The 14109-nt window shown below is 48.2% G+C and overlaps 1 long non-coding RNA gene across 1 annotated transcript; it reads right to left on the bottom strand.

Annotated features, from left to right (window-relative positions):
- Nucleotides 1-6996: 6996 nt before the first annotated feature.
- On the bottom strand, nt 6997-13614 carry LOC140686967 (uncharacterized). Its single transcript, XR_012060974.1, has 8 exons — nt 13517-13614; nt 12739-13397; nt 11270-11537; nt 10983-11160; nt 9289-9391; nt 8344-8560; nt 7630-7927; nt 6997-7153 (listed from the first exon to the last, which is right to left on the bottom strand). It is a non-coding gene; the product is annotated as an uncharacterized lncRNA (long non-coding RNA).
- Nucleotides 13615-14109: the final 495 nt, after the last annotated feature.

Raw genomic sequence — 14109 nt, 5'->3', positions numbered from 1 at the left:
TTTGTGTGATGTGCCAGAGACAAGGTCACCCTCTCTACACAGTAGCTCTCGTTTGTACCATTTTTATTATAGTCTCAACCCATCAACCTAGAGCCTCAGACATCTGGGAGTGGCTTGTCTCCAACCCTCCCAGGCACCCACGGTCCAACATCTCTGAACAAGATGGGTAATGACACCGAGAGGAGGAAAATCAGAGCTGTAACGGGAAGACGTGATTTGGAACAAGATCGTTGCCTGTGTCTGGAGCTGTCGAACTATTTTGGCAGTTGAATCGTGAACAATGGCAAAAGCCAGAGCCTCTGGTTTGCTGCCGTGCGGTGATGATTCCTGTCTTTGTCTGGAATCTCATCTTGAACCGCGAGAGGGAGGCAGCATGATGGGAAAGACCCAAGCTGTTGCCGTTGCTCAGTGGCCAGCCTACGTGTGACCTTGACATCGCCCAACTTTGCAGGGGGTGGCTTCCCCACTTGCAAAATGGGTGGGTAGGACCAGGTGGCCTCCCAGGGCCCTTCTTGCTCTGTGATCCGGTTACTCCCTGAGATGGAGAGCACGGCCCAGACCCTCTTCCATGTGAGCGATGAGCTTTACCTCTTTACGGGGGAGGGAGAAGTGTGTGTCTGTTTCTCTTACTTAAAGAGCAATAGGCTCCTGTAGAACCCTGTGTTACGAACCTGCTGGTCTCCTTGGAAACAAAGAGGAGATGAAATTTTGAGTTCTTCATTTTTCACCATTTTGAGTTAATACCTGAATGTGTGTAACCTTTTCTGAAATTTGACACTCTTTCTTAGCACTTATGGATTACATAAAGCACAGATCTATGCCCGAAACTCTAGTCTCTGTAATATGAGAAAAGCTCGGGTATATCCACTCACAGCCGAACATATTACCGCTTTTATGTGCACCTTTCATTGGAAAGATTGACTGGGATTTGGACTTTCTTAGAGACTCTAACACAATGTAGCGAGGAGCGGATGCCCGTGGAGGACTGAAGGGTTGTTTCAGGCTCAGGTTCAGGTTTTCAGGCACGACACAGGCGTGCTATCGGAGGGCCACGGACCCCCTCTGGGAATCTCAGACGCCCTAAGATATCCCAGCATCTGGGGAATCTGTCCAGTATCTGACTTACTTCTCCCCTCTGTCTCAGCTCTTCCCTGGACCCAGTCTTTCTCCTCCCTTGGCTCCACTTTCTCCAGTTCTGCCCTCTCCAGCCCTCACTCTAACCCCTAAAACCTCCACCAGAGTCTGCTTACCCAGGAGAGGCGGGAGCACTTCCTCATTCACCTCCGATTTTTCTCTCATGCCTGCAGTGCTCTGTCCCCCGTACCTGGGGTTGGGTAGGCAGTCTAGCTGAGAGGAACAGGGGCCACTGGTCAAGAGAGTGGCCTGTGGTCAGCCCAGGGTTGGAGCTGGAGCCCTGGGTGGCCCATCAGAGGAGGGAGCACGGTGATGGGGGATAGCCTCAGCTGGGCAGCACACAGAGCCCAGCCACCACGTCTGTGCTCCAGGCAGGAAGAAAAAGAAGTTGTAAAGAGTCAAAAAGGCATTCCAGCCAAGTCAGACTTTAAAAATTAGCTTTCCTGGAGGCTTCCTCACCAGCCACAGAATTGGGTCAGAGGATCACCCCTAGATTCGTCAAAGAAGGTGACTTGGGAAAAAGTCAGAAGGCCAGGGACTTGGTTCAGTGAACTAACTGTCTGTACACAGATGGGAGAAGAAACCTGGAGCCTGAACTCCACGGACCCACCTGGAGGTCCTCGGCTGCAGGAGCCTGGATCTCGGCAAGGCAGGCTTGGCAGTGTGAGCCTGGATCTCGGGACAGGTTAGCACTATTCAGAGCTGCAGCCTTCAGGGAAGGGAAGGGGCGCTGTTTTTCCCTGGGGAAGTCTCAGAGGGAAACTGATTATCTGATGTTTTCAATTTTTAAATTTTGGGTTTTGCAATTGTGTTTTTAGTTTGTTGCGTTTGATGCAGGTTAGCAATTAGAACTCAAATTAAGATCTTGTAGCACTTAGTGGAAAGTCGGGAACTGATTTAGCAGTGAACTCATGGGAGGGAGGGAAGATGGATGCTAAGCTAACTGTTGCCTCCTCAGAAGCCAGGGCAGAGCGGATCCTGAGCTCTGGGCTGGTGGTCCCTGCTGAGAGATGCTATGGAGAGACTTGGCCACGAGAGGTCAGTGGGACTGATTTCCTACACACGTCCCTGCTCTGTGAACTTCTTCAAGCCAAGTGTCATGCCTTATTCATCTCTGGGGCCCTGGAGCCTAGCATGATTCTCAGCATGTCGTGGCCCTCCGTTAACGTCCATTTGTCTTGCGATGAACCTTTGGACTCTCCGCAGACGTAGCCTCAACTCAGTTTCTGCAGTTTAGTCTTCTGTTCATTTCACTTTCCTTGGCATGAACAAGTCTGGTGCCAAGCGGGAAGTGGTGCTATGTTTCTGAAAGAGCTTTTCTTCCCAACCTCAGCATAATGACAGTTCCTTCCTTGAGCCCCCAGATGGGTTATTGTTGGAAAACACAGGCTCCGTGGTCAGAAGGAGGTAGCTCCCAGTGACTAGATACGAAAGCACATTATAAACCTACTGTGATTCAAGCAGGTGGCCCTGGCTCAGGACCAAGTAAATCAGGGAACCGAGAGAATAAAGTGAACAACAGGCTCAATATATGTGGCAGTTCAGTGCACAGTAAAGTGAGGGGGATGATTTTAGCCAATGAATTATTAAGAGTTTGGAAATTAAATTTCAGGATGCATTAAAGGTGTCATTTAAAAAAACTCATAAGACTACTAGAGTGAAACATATGTGGGCTTTTATATTCCAGGCAAAGACGGAATTTTAAAGATGGGTGCATTTGGCAACCGAAAATTTTAAAGTTTTAGTTTGGCAAATTACCGCCATAAACTAGAAAGAGAGTTGAACATGAGCTGGGACATCGACTTGCAACATACATTACAGACATAAGTGATCATCTTACGACATCAAGAATGCTTACGAATCACTGAAATAAAGGATGCTTATAAAATGGGCAAAAGACACAAATGGCAAGTCACAAAAGAAGAAATGCAAATAGCCAGGAAACATGCAGACGGCTCATTATCACGACTAGTTAAAGAAACAGAAGTTTAAACGAGATGTCTTTTTTTTACATTTTTCCAATTTTCAAAACCTGTCACTTTTGAAAAAGACAATGCCAGGGTTATTGAGGAAAGGGGTGTTTGCATACACTGATTTAACCGAGTACCATCTTCTTGAAGTGTGATTTTTACAACATAGATAAAAGCCTTTAAATGTTCTTATTTTTTGACTTAGAAATTCCATTTGTAGGAATTTACCCTGAAGAACAATCCTGGGGACAGGTGAATATTCATTTGCAGGAATATTCATTTCATCATTGTTTATAGTAGAAAGAAATGAGAAACAGCCTAATTGTCCAATAGAGGAATGGTTAAATATAATTTGGTGCAGCAGTGCAGTGGAGAATTATGGGACAATGAGAAATAGTGTGGGAGACAGGGAGTCATGATTAGAACACATAAAACGAAAAAGCAGATGTATAATAGTGTGTATGATTCCATTTTAAGTGTGGAAATGAGTGTGTGTGTGCAAATATGTATACATAGAGATATAGTTGTCTTCAGGTATTGTGGGCAACTTCTTGGCGAGTTTTAGTGTTTTTCAAATACAGCTTTCACTCATGTAAGCAATATTTAATTTAAACCCCCCTGAATTTAACTATTTACTAGCTGTGTTCTCTCAGGCAAATTACTTAACCTCTCTGAGCCTCAGTTTCACATCTGCCAAATTTGCATAATACTATCAATCTCTTAAAATTGTGGTGCAGAAAAATTGGGATAATATGTGTGCTAAGTCTTGATCCATATTAATCACTCAATAAATGGAATGCCCTTTATTTTCTCTGGTACATTCTCTCTCCCTTATCAAAATGTGCACATAGGAGAGGTTCTAATATTAAGCTATTCTGTTTTATAGTGAATTTAAATTAATGTCTTCTTTTTCCCCCAGATGGATTTTATTCTAAGTCTGTGGGGTTTTCGTTATAAAATGAAAGGTTTGTTTCTGTAACATTCTATTTAAAGGATAATTGCAACCGTTTTCCAATTTGCAGAAAAATTGAAGTCAGTGCCTGCCTAGGAATTTTCTCAATTTTCATCTTTCCACTCCAAAACCACATCAGAAACTCGTCCTTAAACCTTTGTCTCCTGCTACCAAAATGATCATAGCAGAAACTCACATGAGTGAGAATCTGTATTAGCAAAGGCACATTTGGTTATTTGAAGAGACCCAGCTTTCTGCAAAGGGGATGATGATTCTGCAGATAAAATGAGTATGGGAGACACTTCATCAGAGGGAGCATTCTCTCCTGGGTGGAGTGTGAAATCGCCTGGTTTCTCCAAAGTTATAAGAGAATGCAGCAGGGGACCACCCGAGGGGTGGTCATTAGTTGGAGTGACAGCCGCCCTGCTTAGCACCAGTCTGCTTGCCCGACCTCACAAGGAGCCGCAGGTTAGGTTTCTGGGGATGTAGTGTGTGAGTGCTCCAGGCACCTTGGGCCAAAACCAACATCCTGAAAAATCGGCAGCCCTTGCCTCAAGCTGAGCAATGATCCATGGTAGAAATCAGATGAAATTGACAATTCCCATTGATTATGCTTTTTCAAATATCAAACTCCGTCCTAGGAAACAAGACATTTCTCCTCCAGACTGTTAAAATGGCCCTTGGCCAGCCTTCTCTGGGGTTCGTTAATAACCCCATCCTGGTTTCGGTCAGGCGCCTGCTCTTGCAGCGCCGGCTCAGCCACGAACCTCGTTAGAATCCAGGTCTGTGTTCCTGGCAAGCAGCTGCCTCTTACACTTGAAAACTGATGGGGAGAAAAATGGTCCCTGCAGTTCCTATCAGCCTTAAACAGAAACATCTGCTCCCCGGGAGCCTTTTACTGGCTTGGTTTGCAGGGAATGCGTTCCAGGGGTGGGGTTGGGGGGTGGGCGACAGTGCAGTCTGCCCCCCACCCTGGGGACATGGGCCAGAGGGATCTGCTGCAGAGGACGGTGGGCTGGGAAGGGTCCAGTTGCCTGGAACACGAAGTCTGCACTGCACTTTTTATAAAGCTTTAAAAGCACAAATCTGGGCTTAAAAGGAGAAATATTGCCAGGTGGTGAAAAGTGCTCCTGAAGATTAAAAAAAAAAAAAAAAAAAAGAGGGGAAGCTGATTGAATCCAGAGTCTTCTGTTTCTCTTTTTCTATCGACTGAGCCGCAAATGAAGATTTCTGGTGTGGAAGCGTTGGCTGAGACAAATGGTTTTCTTTTCTCTGGCTCTATCTGGCATCTAACCACATTTCTCTGTTTTTAGGCACAGATGAAATAAGGTGATATAGGTAAGAGGCCTCGCCCAGAGCATGGATACACAGTCCTGGCTCCCCCTCCCTCCCCTTCATCTTCCTATTTTTTTAAATGGTGGTTCTGGGCATTGGAACCCAGGATGTCACGCATGTGCTTTACCACTGAACTGTACCCCATCCCCGTCCCCATTATCTTCTGAAGGCTCTTAGGAAGGTCTGGATCCTAAGTCCTTCCTTTTTTTTTTTTTTTTTTTTTGCTTTTGGACAGGGACACCGAGGCATCCAGAAATTAAGGGTTTGTTTAAAGTCCTCCTTTTGGGCTCTTAAAATGCTTTGTTCTTGCATCTTTTGAAGCGTCTGTTTAAATCACACAAATCCTCTGGTCTTGATAGGGAAGAAACACCCTGAGTTATAAAACTGAACCTCAAGCTCGTGTGATAGTCAAAAAGCACAACCTGAATTCAAGTCAATCAAACCTCACGTTTCCACGTTGAGCCTGGGGCAGACAGGAAATTTGGCGATGGGGGTAGGTGTTATTCCCTCTCGTTCCCTTCTTTCTCCTCCTGGTCCTCCTGATCTTTCTACCGCCAGCTCCTTGAACCCTGCGCAGTTAGGGTCTGAGGAGGGAGAGGAGGTAAGGGGATGCACATCCTGTATGCCTGGAACTTGAGGGCCAGGATGTCACATTCTCTGCCCCTGAGGAGGCTTAAGTGGGGAGCCTTTCTCTTGGGGGCGCTTTTATTTCTTCAGACACCCTTAACCCGTTTCTAGAGACCTGTTACCTGGAGTTCCTTTGACGGAAGGGACGCATCTTTCTGGGCCCTGTTACTTATTCTTGCTGGGGTCCACTGCTTCCCTAAGGGGCCCTGTGGGATAGGACCTAAAACTGCACTCGGTCCATGAGAGACCCTGTATGCTCTGTCCTGACACTGGGAGAGGAAGGACCCGACTGCCACCATCTTTCCTAGGGTTCATCTGTCAGAGACTGGCTCACCCATCTCTCACCCTTTATATTTCTCAGGTTGGAAACAGACACCAGCCCTTTATGTCTTTCTATTTAAGGGATGTGTATTAAGTGCTTTGGTGGCTTGTGTTGAAGCCATCTCCCCTTTCTCTAAGTACAGACCCCGCTATGACCCTCGCCCTTGGTAGGAGGTGGGATTCTCAGCACATCAACAGCTGGTTCTAAACATCCTTTCTTAATCTCCTTTCCTTGAGCCTTGACATCAGGCTCGGGTTAGGAAATAGTGTCCCTTCCCCTCGGAGGTAGGACTGGGGTTGTGACTCAGCACAACTTTCTCCCAAGAGGCTGTCTTCAAAAATCTTCCCTAATCTCCAATTCTTACCCCGAAATTTAGACTGCTCTTTGGTAAATTCCTCATGTGGCTTGGATCTCCCTGGGGATGTGATAGTCATGGTCTTTGGTTCCTTTGTCTGAGCATGAGCTGTTCTCCCCCTGTACTGACATCAGTCCTGCGTCCCCCCTTGCTTCTGAGCTCTTGGAAGGGGGATTCAGGCTTGGGGATTTTCTACCTTAACAACCATTACAGAGCCTAGAGTGTGGTATGGGCTTGGTGCTTTCTTGCCGAATCCATGAATAAATGCCACAAATTCTCTTTCACCCAATGACCAGTAATTTATTGAGCACAAAAACTATCAAAGGCTGGGCCCTATGCTGGTGCGGAGGGAGCAGTGAGGACCTATGCCGCAGGGTGTGTTTTCGGGGTGCTTCCACACTGCTTGTGATGACTGCGTTCCTGGATGTAAAGGCTTCAGTGAGTGGCTGGTTCCAGGGCTGGGGCAGAGGAAGCACAAGATGAGCCTAGAATGTCTCGGTGCCAACAAGTAAGAAGTTGCTTTAAATAAAACAACAGGGTCATGTCCAAAGGACACAGGAACCAGCCTGAAGGAGCTCCCAGGGACCAAGTCTGAGACCAGTTGAAGAGGAAATAATGGATTATAATACATGGAATAAGATCAATACCCAGGAGTCGGTATTCCATTCATTAGTAGATAATTAAATAAACAATCTGAAGAGGAGGGAAAGCGAACTCTTGCAGCAGAAATCTAATTATCAAACGTGGACGGAAGGATGGAGCTGGGCAAACACCACAACAATAACTGTTTCATGCAAAAATCACCAAAGGATGGGAAAATGAACCGATAAACGTATGATGAGAAACAGGATATTCACATAATCTCAACATACCCCCTTCCAAGTTACAAAGGGAAGAGCAGTAACTTTACAGTGGAGAAGCCTGCAGGTCCCACCTTATCAAGGGAGGACGTGAAGCTCGCTAGGGTAAGACACATAATGTCACCAGGTGGGTCCTGATCAGATGTACCCGGAAGGGCCTCTTCATTCACTTCTGTGGTCCTCTTGCCAAGAGATACTGAATTTAGACATGAGGGGAACCTCAGAAAGATCCACATTTGGTAAGGTTCTACAAAATAACTGGCCAGTACTCTTCAAAAGTATCAAGGCCATAAACAATAAAGCAGAGCAGCCGGAGACTGGAGGAGACATAGCAACTACGTACAATGTGGGGTCCTGGAGACGGTCCTGGATCTGAAAAACGACATTAATAAAACACTTGGAGAAGGTTGAATAAGGTCTGTAGGTTAATTCATAGCATTGTATCAACTTTGACTCACTAACTTAGATCACTGTACTGTGGGTATGTAACATATTAGTATCAGGGCAGGGCTGATGAGGGTATATGGCAATAATTATTTGTACTATTGGTGCAGCTTTTTAAAAAAAAGTCTGAATTGATTTCAAAGTTGAAAGTTAAAAAACAAATTAAAGTGTAAAAGTTAAACTTTACATAGTGACATTCAATAACCCTTTGCAGCTGACCCTGGCTGCCTTCCGGGCTCCACACCCCTACCCTTCTCTAACCGGCCGGAATAGTTTCCCAAGCTCCAAGTGCACGTAAAGACTTAGGTCTTATTTTCACATGTGATTGCTTGAGGATAACATGCCTTATTTCCAGGAAGTTAGTAACTCTCTCCTGAAGCTGGTGCCAATCTTGACTTTTTCAAGCATCCCAATCGAATCCAAAATGAAGTTGGTTTAACTCCACGTCCACACTCAGGATCCAATCCGAGCCTGCTGCTGCTTCTCAGGGCCACATGGTGTCGCTGTTGGCACTCTGTCCTGCGTAATCTCCCAGGCCGGGAGAAAGACCCCTGGGAATACCTCAAAAACGAGTCACTCCCTCACCCCCAGCTTGGCTGAAGGTACTCCAGGCTTGGTTCACTGCGGCTGTTGTCCTTAGGGCTCAGCCCTTTTAGTTCACATCCCGAGCTTCCTTCCAGAACCCATCTCAGCCTGGAAACTCTGGCTTGGGTTTGGTGCTGGCATCTCACAGTTCACGGACCCTCCCCTTCAAAACACTCCTCCTTCCCACTCGGAGGGGAGACTGTTGGGGATTACTTCCCAAGTAATTCCGAGGCGTCTGCACCTACCTTCTGGGAGGGATAGCAAATCCGGTATGGCTTTCTGTCCCCTCTCTCACTAGGCAAGAGAAAAAACCTGGGCCATGTGACACTTCATTTATTCACTTTTCCCAGCAAATATTTATCAAGTGCATGCTTTGTGTTGGGCTCTGTGCTAGATTCCAGGGATTTGCAAACAAGAAAGACAGAGTTCTTGATTGCAAATCGAGACCCAGAGGCCAAGAAGCAAATCAGGAGACATGAGGGCTTTATAAGGGTAGGGTGCTGTGGGGCCACAAGAGGAAGAGGTCAGCGTGGAAGATGGCACTTGGGTTGAGTCCTGGAAGACGAAAGAGGGACTGGCTGGTATATGGGGGGAGGAAGGACATTTGTCTCAGAGGGCATAGTAAGTTTGAAGACCCCAAGTCTGAATTCGAGCCCCTGATGATCTTCCACAGCTGGCTCCCCAGCACCTCTGTTGTGGCTTACCTCATCGTATGTGTTTTTCCTTTTTGTTCATTTGCGTCTCCATGCTGGTCTGAGCTCCAAGAGGGCAGGACCTTGCCTGCAGCGTCAGCTGTGCTCCTGGAGCCTGGGACATGGTAGATTCTCAGTTAAAAAAATGATGAGTTGATGAAATAGTTCGGTGTATTAGTGGCAATACAAGTAGTGATTCCATCCGGCCGGAATGACTGGATGTTTGAGGGGGAAGCAATTGCAGAAGACGGGTCACCTAGACCCTTGTGTGCTAAGCTGAGGAGTCTTTACATTATCTTGAGGGCAACAGAGGGCCTCAGAATATATTGAAAGGAAGAATAATGCCATCACATTTGGATTTTAGGACTAGCTCTGCAGCAGCGTGGGGGCCATCCAAGAGGGGACAGTGAGGGGGATATTGAGACCCACAGGAGGTGCTCACGGGGGCTGGGACAAATAGCAGAGTTCCTGAACCAAGGCTGTGTGGGGCAGAGGAGAAGGGCATATGGCAGACATCATGGAGGAGCTGGGGTGACAGGATGCTGCGGTGACACAGAGGGCTCCGGTGGGATTTGGCCGGGGCGGCCACTAGATGGTGCTGTCATTCCCTGCAGGAAGGCTTAGCAGAAGGCTTGTATGCTGGAGACAGGAGTTTGGTTCTGGACCCTCGGAGTGGGTGGTGCCTGTCTGTGGGGCATCCCAAATGAAGTGTCAGGCAACGCCTTGGACATGTGGGTCTGGAGATGGACAGGGAGGCATGGGCTGTGAAGGAGATTTGGGACTTCTCAGGATAAAGATGGAGGTAAAGCCATGGGTCTGAACGATGCCATCCAATGGGAGAAGGTTGAGAGAGGTGGGCGCTCTGGACAGAGTCCCGGGGATTATCAATGGGAAAGAGAAAGAAAGATCTAGACCAAGGAAACGGAGATGTAAGGAAATCCAAGAGAACACAGAGCTACAGAGCTCAAGGGAGATGTTTCTAGGAGGAGGGAGTGGTCCACGGGGTCAAATGCAGTAGCAGGATGCAACCGGGTAAAGACTGGATGGTGCCCATTGGTTGGCCTTTGGAGGTCCTGGTGGAGAGGCGGGTCAGAGGGAGCTGGTGGTGGGATGAGGCATGAGGGGGGAAGGGAAGGCCACTGCTGCTTAACCACATGGATCCCTCCCTCTCCCTGCTGCCCCCCCCCACTTTGATGCTTCTGCCCCTGTACTTAGGCTTCTCATGAGGCCCACCACTGTTTCCCACCTCTGCACCCTTCAAGCCCATCTCCAAACTTAGCTCTTTTCTGTATCCTGCCTCCTAGGTAGCATTAACCCCTCTTTCCTCTGTGTTTCTAAGACACTTCATTATACCTCTTAGGACAGTGTGTTAAATTAACAAGCGCTTGAATGGTGAGCTGTCTCTGTGTATAACCCATTACCCATGTGTTTGTATCTGGATATCCTCAGTGTCTTTCCCTCCCTTGGTTGCCCCCTCTCGGAGACAATATGGTGAAGCAGAAACAGAGGCTCTGAGAAAATGCCTTCCTAGGTGTGGGAGGAAGATTCTCTCTGGAGAGTTTGCAGGGCTGTTTTCTGTTGTCTGACCCGGGTCACCCTGGGCCTTGGAGAAGAGAAGGAGGGAAAGGGTCTTAGGGTGGAGGTGTGGCTGTCTTGCGGGATGGAAGGGTGACCCTGACCTCCTGCCCGAATGGAATGGAACCAACCTGGGAATTTCCTTCCGGGTTCTGATCTTAAGACGAGGCACAGGGGACTCCACCATCCATAGGACCCTCCTCAGCTCGGTGGACCAGGGCCTTCTGGAGAACAGGACCTGGGTCTTTCCTCATTTTGTCCCCTGGGAGTGCTTGGTAAATACTGTCGAGTTGCTCCTAGAGGCAAGAACTGGGAACCAGGGCACTTGCTGGATTGACTGGCTCCCCCTGGCAATGAGTCACCCTTTCTTTCTCCCATTTCCTCCAACAAAGACGTCCGAAGCTTAAAGAAAGGCTACCTGGGAACTTGGAAATCCTCTGCAAAGCCCTGGGCTTCCTTTGGGGTGGGTGTGAGCCCACCCACCCCGGGGCCTGGAGCTGAGCTGGGGGCCGCCAGGCGCTGCCCCATCTGTGGAGACGCGTGCCGGCTCTCCTCTGAGCGCTGCCAGTCAGTGTAACATTCACACTGCCATTGATTTTTATGTCTTTCCACACTAATTAGACATGTTATTACTAATCTTTGGTAATCACCACAAGGGGCTTGTGGAAAGTCTCCGAGATTTCAATCTAGATTAAAAATAAGAAACATTATCACCTCTGGGAAAATGCAAAGAAAGCACATGTTATTTTAATGTTTAAATCAATAAAGCTGTCCTGCTTCTGTTTTGTGCTAGTATTGATGAAATTTATAAAAATCCTGTTTAAGTTTCCTTCTGTCCATCTCTTCCCTGTAGGGGCACTCAATTGATTTCTCCGAGGGCATCTGACAGGGGGCTACGGGGGAAAGATTGCCAAAGACCCACGTGCCTTGGGGCCTGATTGCAGAGACCTGGGGAGTGGTGGTGGGGGAGGGTAAAGGACCCAGTTTCCCTTCCTATATTTTGATTTCCATTGATTCCTCTTGTGAAAGAAGCATTCGAACCCACAGGAAAGAAGGAGAGAAAATCCTTTCTTCCTTAATTCATCTCTCTTCCAATGGTTAGATGGCAAACTTTGTAAAACAGCCTGGCTGCCCTGGGCAGATTAGATCATGAGAAGGGCATGAAGTGGGGGCAAGGGTGAACATCTTAACCAGGGGTCCTGTCACTGAGGAGCGAAGAAGAGAAAATTACCTTCGAACCAAGAGAATGCCATCTAGTACATTCTCTCAAACAATTGAAACTAATGTGTTGACACAGAAAAAGGAATGAGCCTACTTTAAAGTTCTGTAGAGACAGACTGTAATTTGTAATACCTCTGATCAGAAATTGAGGCGCCATATGGACCTGAAGTGAAATAAAGCGCAGTTAACTTTTCGCCAGGCGTAGTGTGTGAAGGGGTGGGGTGGAGGTGGGGACGAAACCCATCTCCATATGACATTGCCGCAGCTACGTTTCTGGCATCACAACGGGGACAGCTTGTGCACCCAGAAGGGTGCCGTCGTGTACCACAACGCGGGAGGCGGCCGGCTTCCCCGCGCCTGCTGCGCGTGCCGAGGGTGGCACCCAGCGAGCTGCGGGGCCAGGGGCGGGATGCGCTGGGCAGCTGCACCCGCTGGCCCAGGACCCCCTGCCCTGGGCTCAGCTGTGCCTGTGCACCTGGTGCAGCAGGAGAGCAGACACGGCTTCTGGTGTGAACCCAGCTTTCTCCCTGGGGGAAGAGCCCCTTATTTCCCACCCACCCAGGGCTGTCGAGGGTCTCGGGCTTGCTTCTGTTATTGTGCCTTAAGCACTGTTGCCCATATCTGTCTCCCCTTCCAGACTGGGAGCTCCTTGCAGGCGGGGCTTACCTGATGAACATGATGATGGACGTCATTGTGAGGGCAATATCACCGTTACTGTTTATTGAGCACCTGCTACTGTGAGCCAGCTCTGATTTGGGCGCCTACTTATCACAGCAGCATCTCATCCACTAGCCCAACAAAGTAAGTGTCTTAGTCGGCTTTGCTAAAACGAAATACCGTCGAACAGGAGTCTCAGATCACAGACATTTGTTTCTCACAGTTGTAGAGGCTGAAAGTCCAAGATCAAGGCGAGGGCCCTCTTCCTGGCTTGCAGGTGGCTGCCCTCTGTCTGTGTCATCACATGGGGGAGAGAGAGACAGCAAGCAGGTTCTCTGGTCCCTCCTTATAGCACTAGTCCCATCATGAGGGCCCCACCCTCCATAGCAGTACCTTAATTGTCATCTGTTAATAAAGTTACTGAATTTTATAGAGATCCAGTGACCCTCCTGAAGCCGCTTTACCATTAGGAGGCAGGATTGGAACTGAACCCAGACTTTCCACCTCCAAAACTGGTCTTTTCCCCTTCTGGCCATAGTCTGTCCTGAGCTGAGCCCAGGTACGTTGGATGGGTGCTCAGTGATGTTGGCTGAAGACAGGGTGTCTTATTTTCCTCCGCTTGTGATTTTGAACTTCTACTGTAACTCCCAGCTTCAGTGAAGTTCCCCCTGATGGAAAGACTCCAGTGACTCCCCGAGACCTTTTCCATGAACCCTAGTCTCACTCAGAGACTTCACTCAATCACTTCTGTTCACAAGGAAGGGAAGGCGGCATTCCTTAGACTTACCGTCAGCCAGGCCCTTCATGTAGTTTATTTACGCTTCCATCATCATCACAACCTATGTTTAGAGATGAGGGACGTTTCAGAGAGGTTAAGTGAGTGACTTGTCCAAGGTTTCGCAGCTGGCGAGCAGCCAAACAGTGACTGTAACCCAGGGCTCCCTTATTATGATTCGATGACACTGCCTTTATTAGCCAACGGGGCATTTTGTGAGAAGACCAGGGGTTCCAGGCTTCATAAGTTCCAGAGAACCCCACCCCCACCCCCTGCAAGTTTTCAAACTTGAGTCTTAATTTTCTAGCTATTGCTTGGACAGTCTAGTGGAACCCAACTCAACACATGTGTACTCGTGTAACTAAGTTCAGGCCAGTAGGGTGTGAGTGGAAGTGCCTCCAACCCAAAGCAGTTTGCCCCAAATGTCCTCAATTTCCCTGTCCTGTGGCTAGAGGCATATATGGAAATGCGGCAACTTCAAGCCCAAGATTGATGATGAGGGCCTGGCTCCCTGCAGGACCTCATGGAACGGATCTTGCCCACCCTTCCTGGACTGTTACGGAGGAGAAAAATGCACTTCCACATTGTCGAAGCCACTGACTCCA

This window comes from Vicugna pacos, chromosome 18 (assembly GCF_048564905.1).
Source record: "Vicugna pacos chromosome 18, VicPac4, whole genome shotgun sequence".
Classification (NCBI taxonomy): domain Eukaryota; kingdom Metazoa; phylum Chordata; class Mammalia; order Artiodactyla; family Camelidae; genus Vicugna; species Vicugna pacos.
This window is presented reverse-complemented; position numbering and strand designations above follow the sequence as displayed.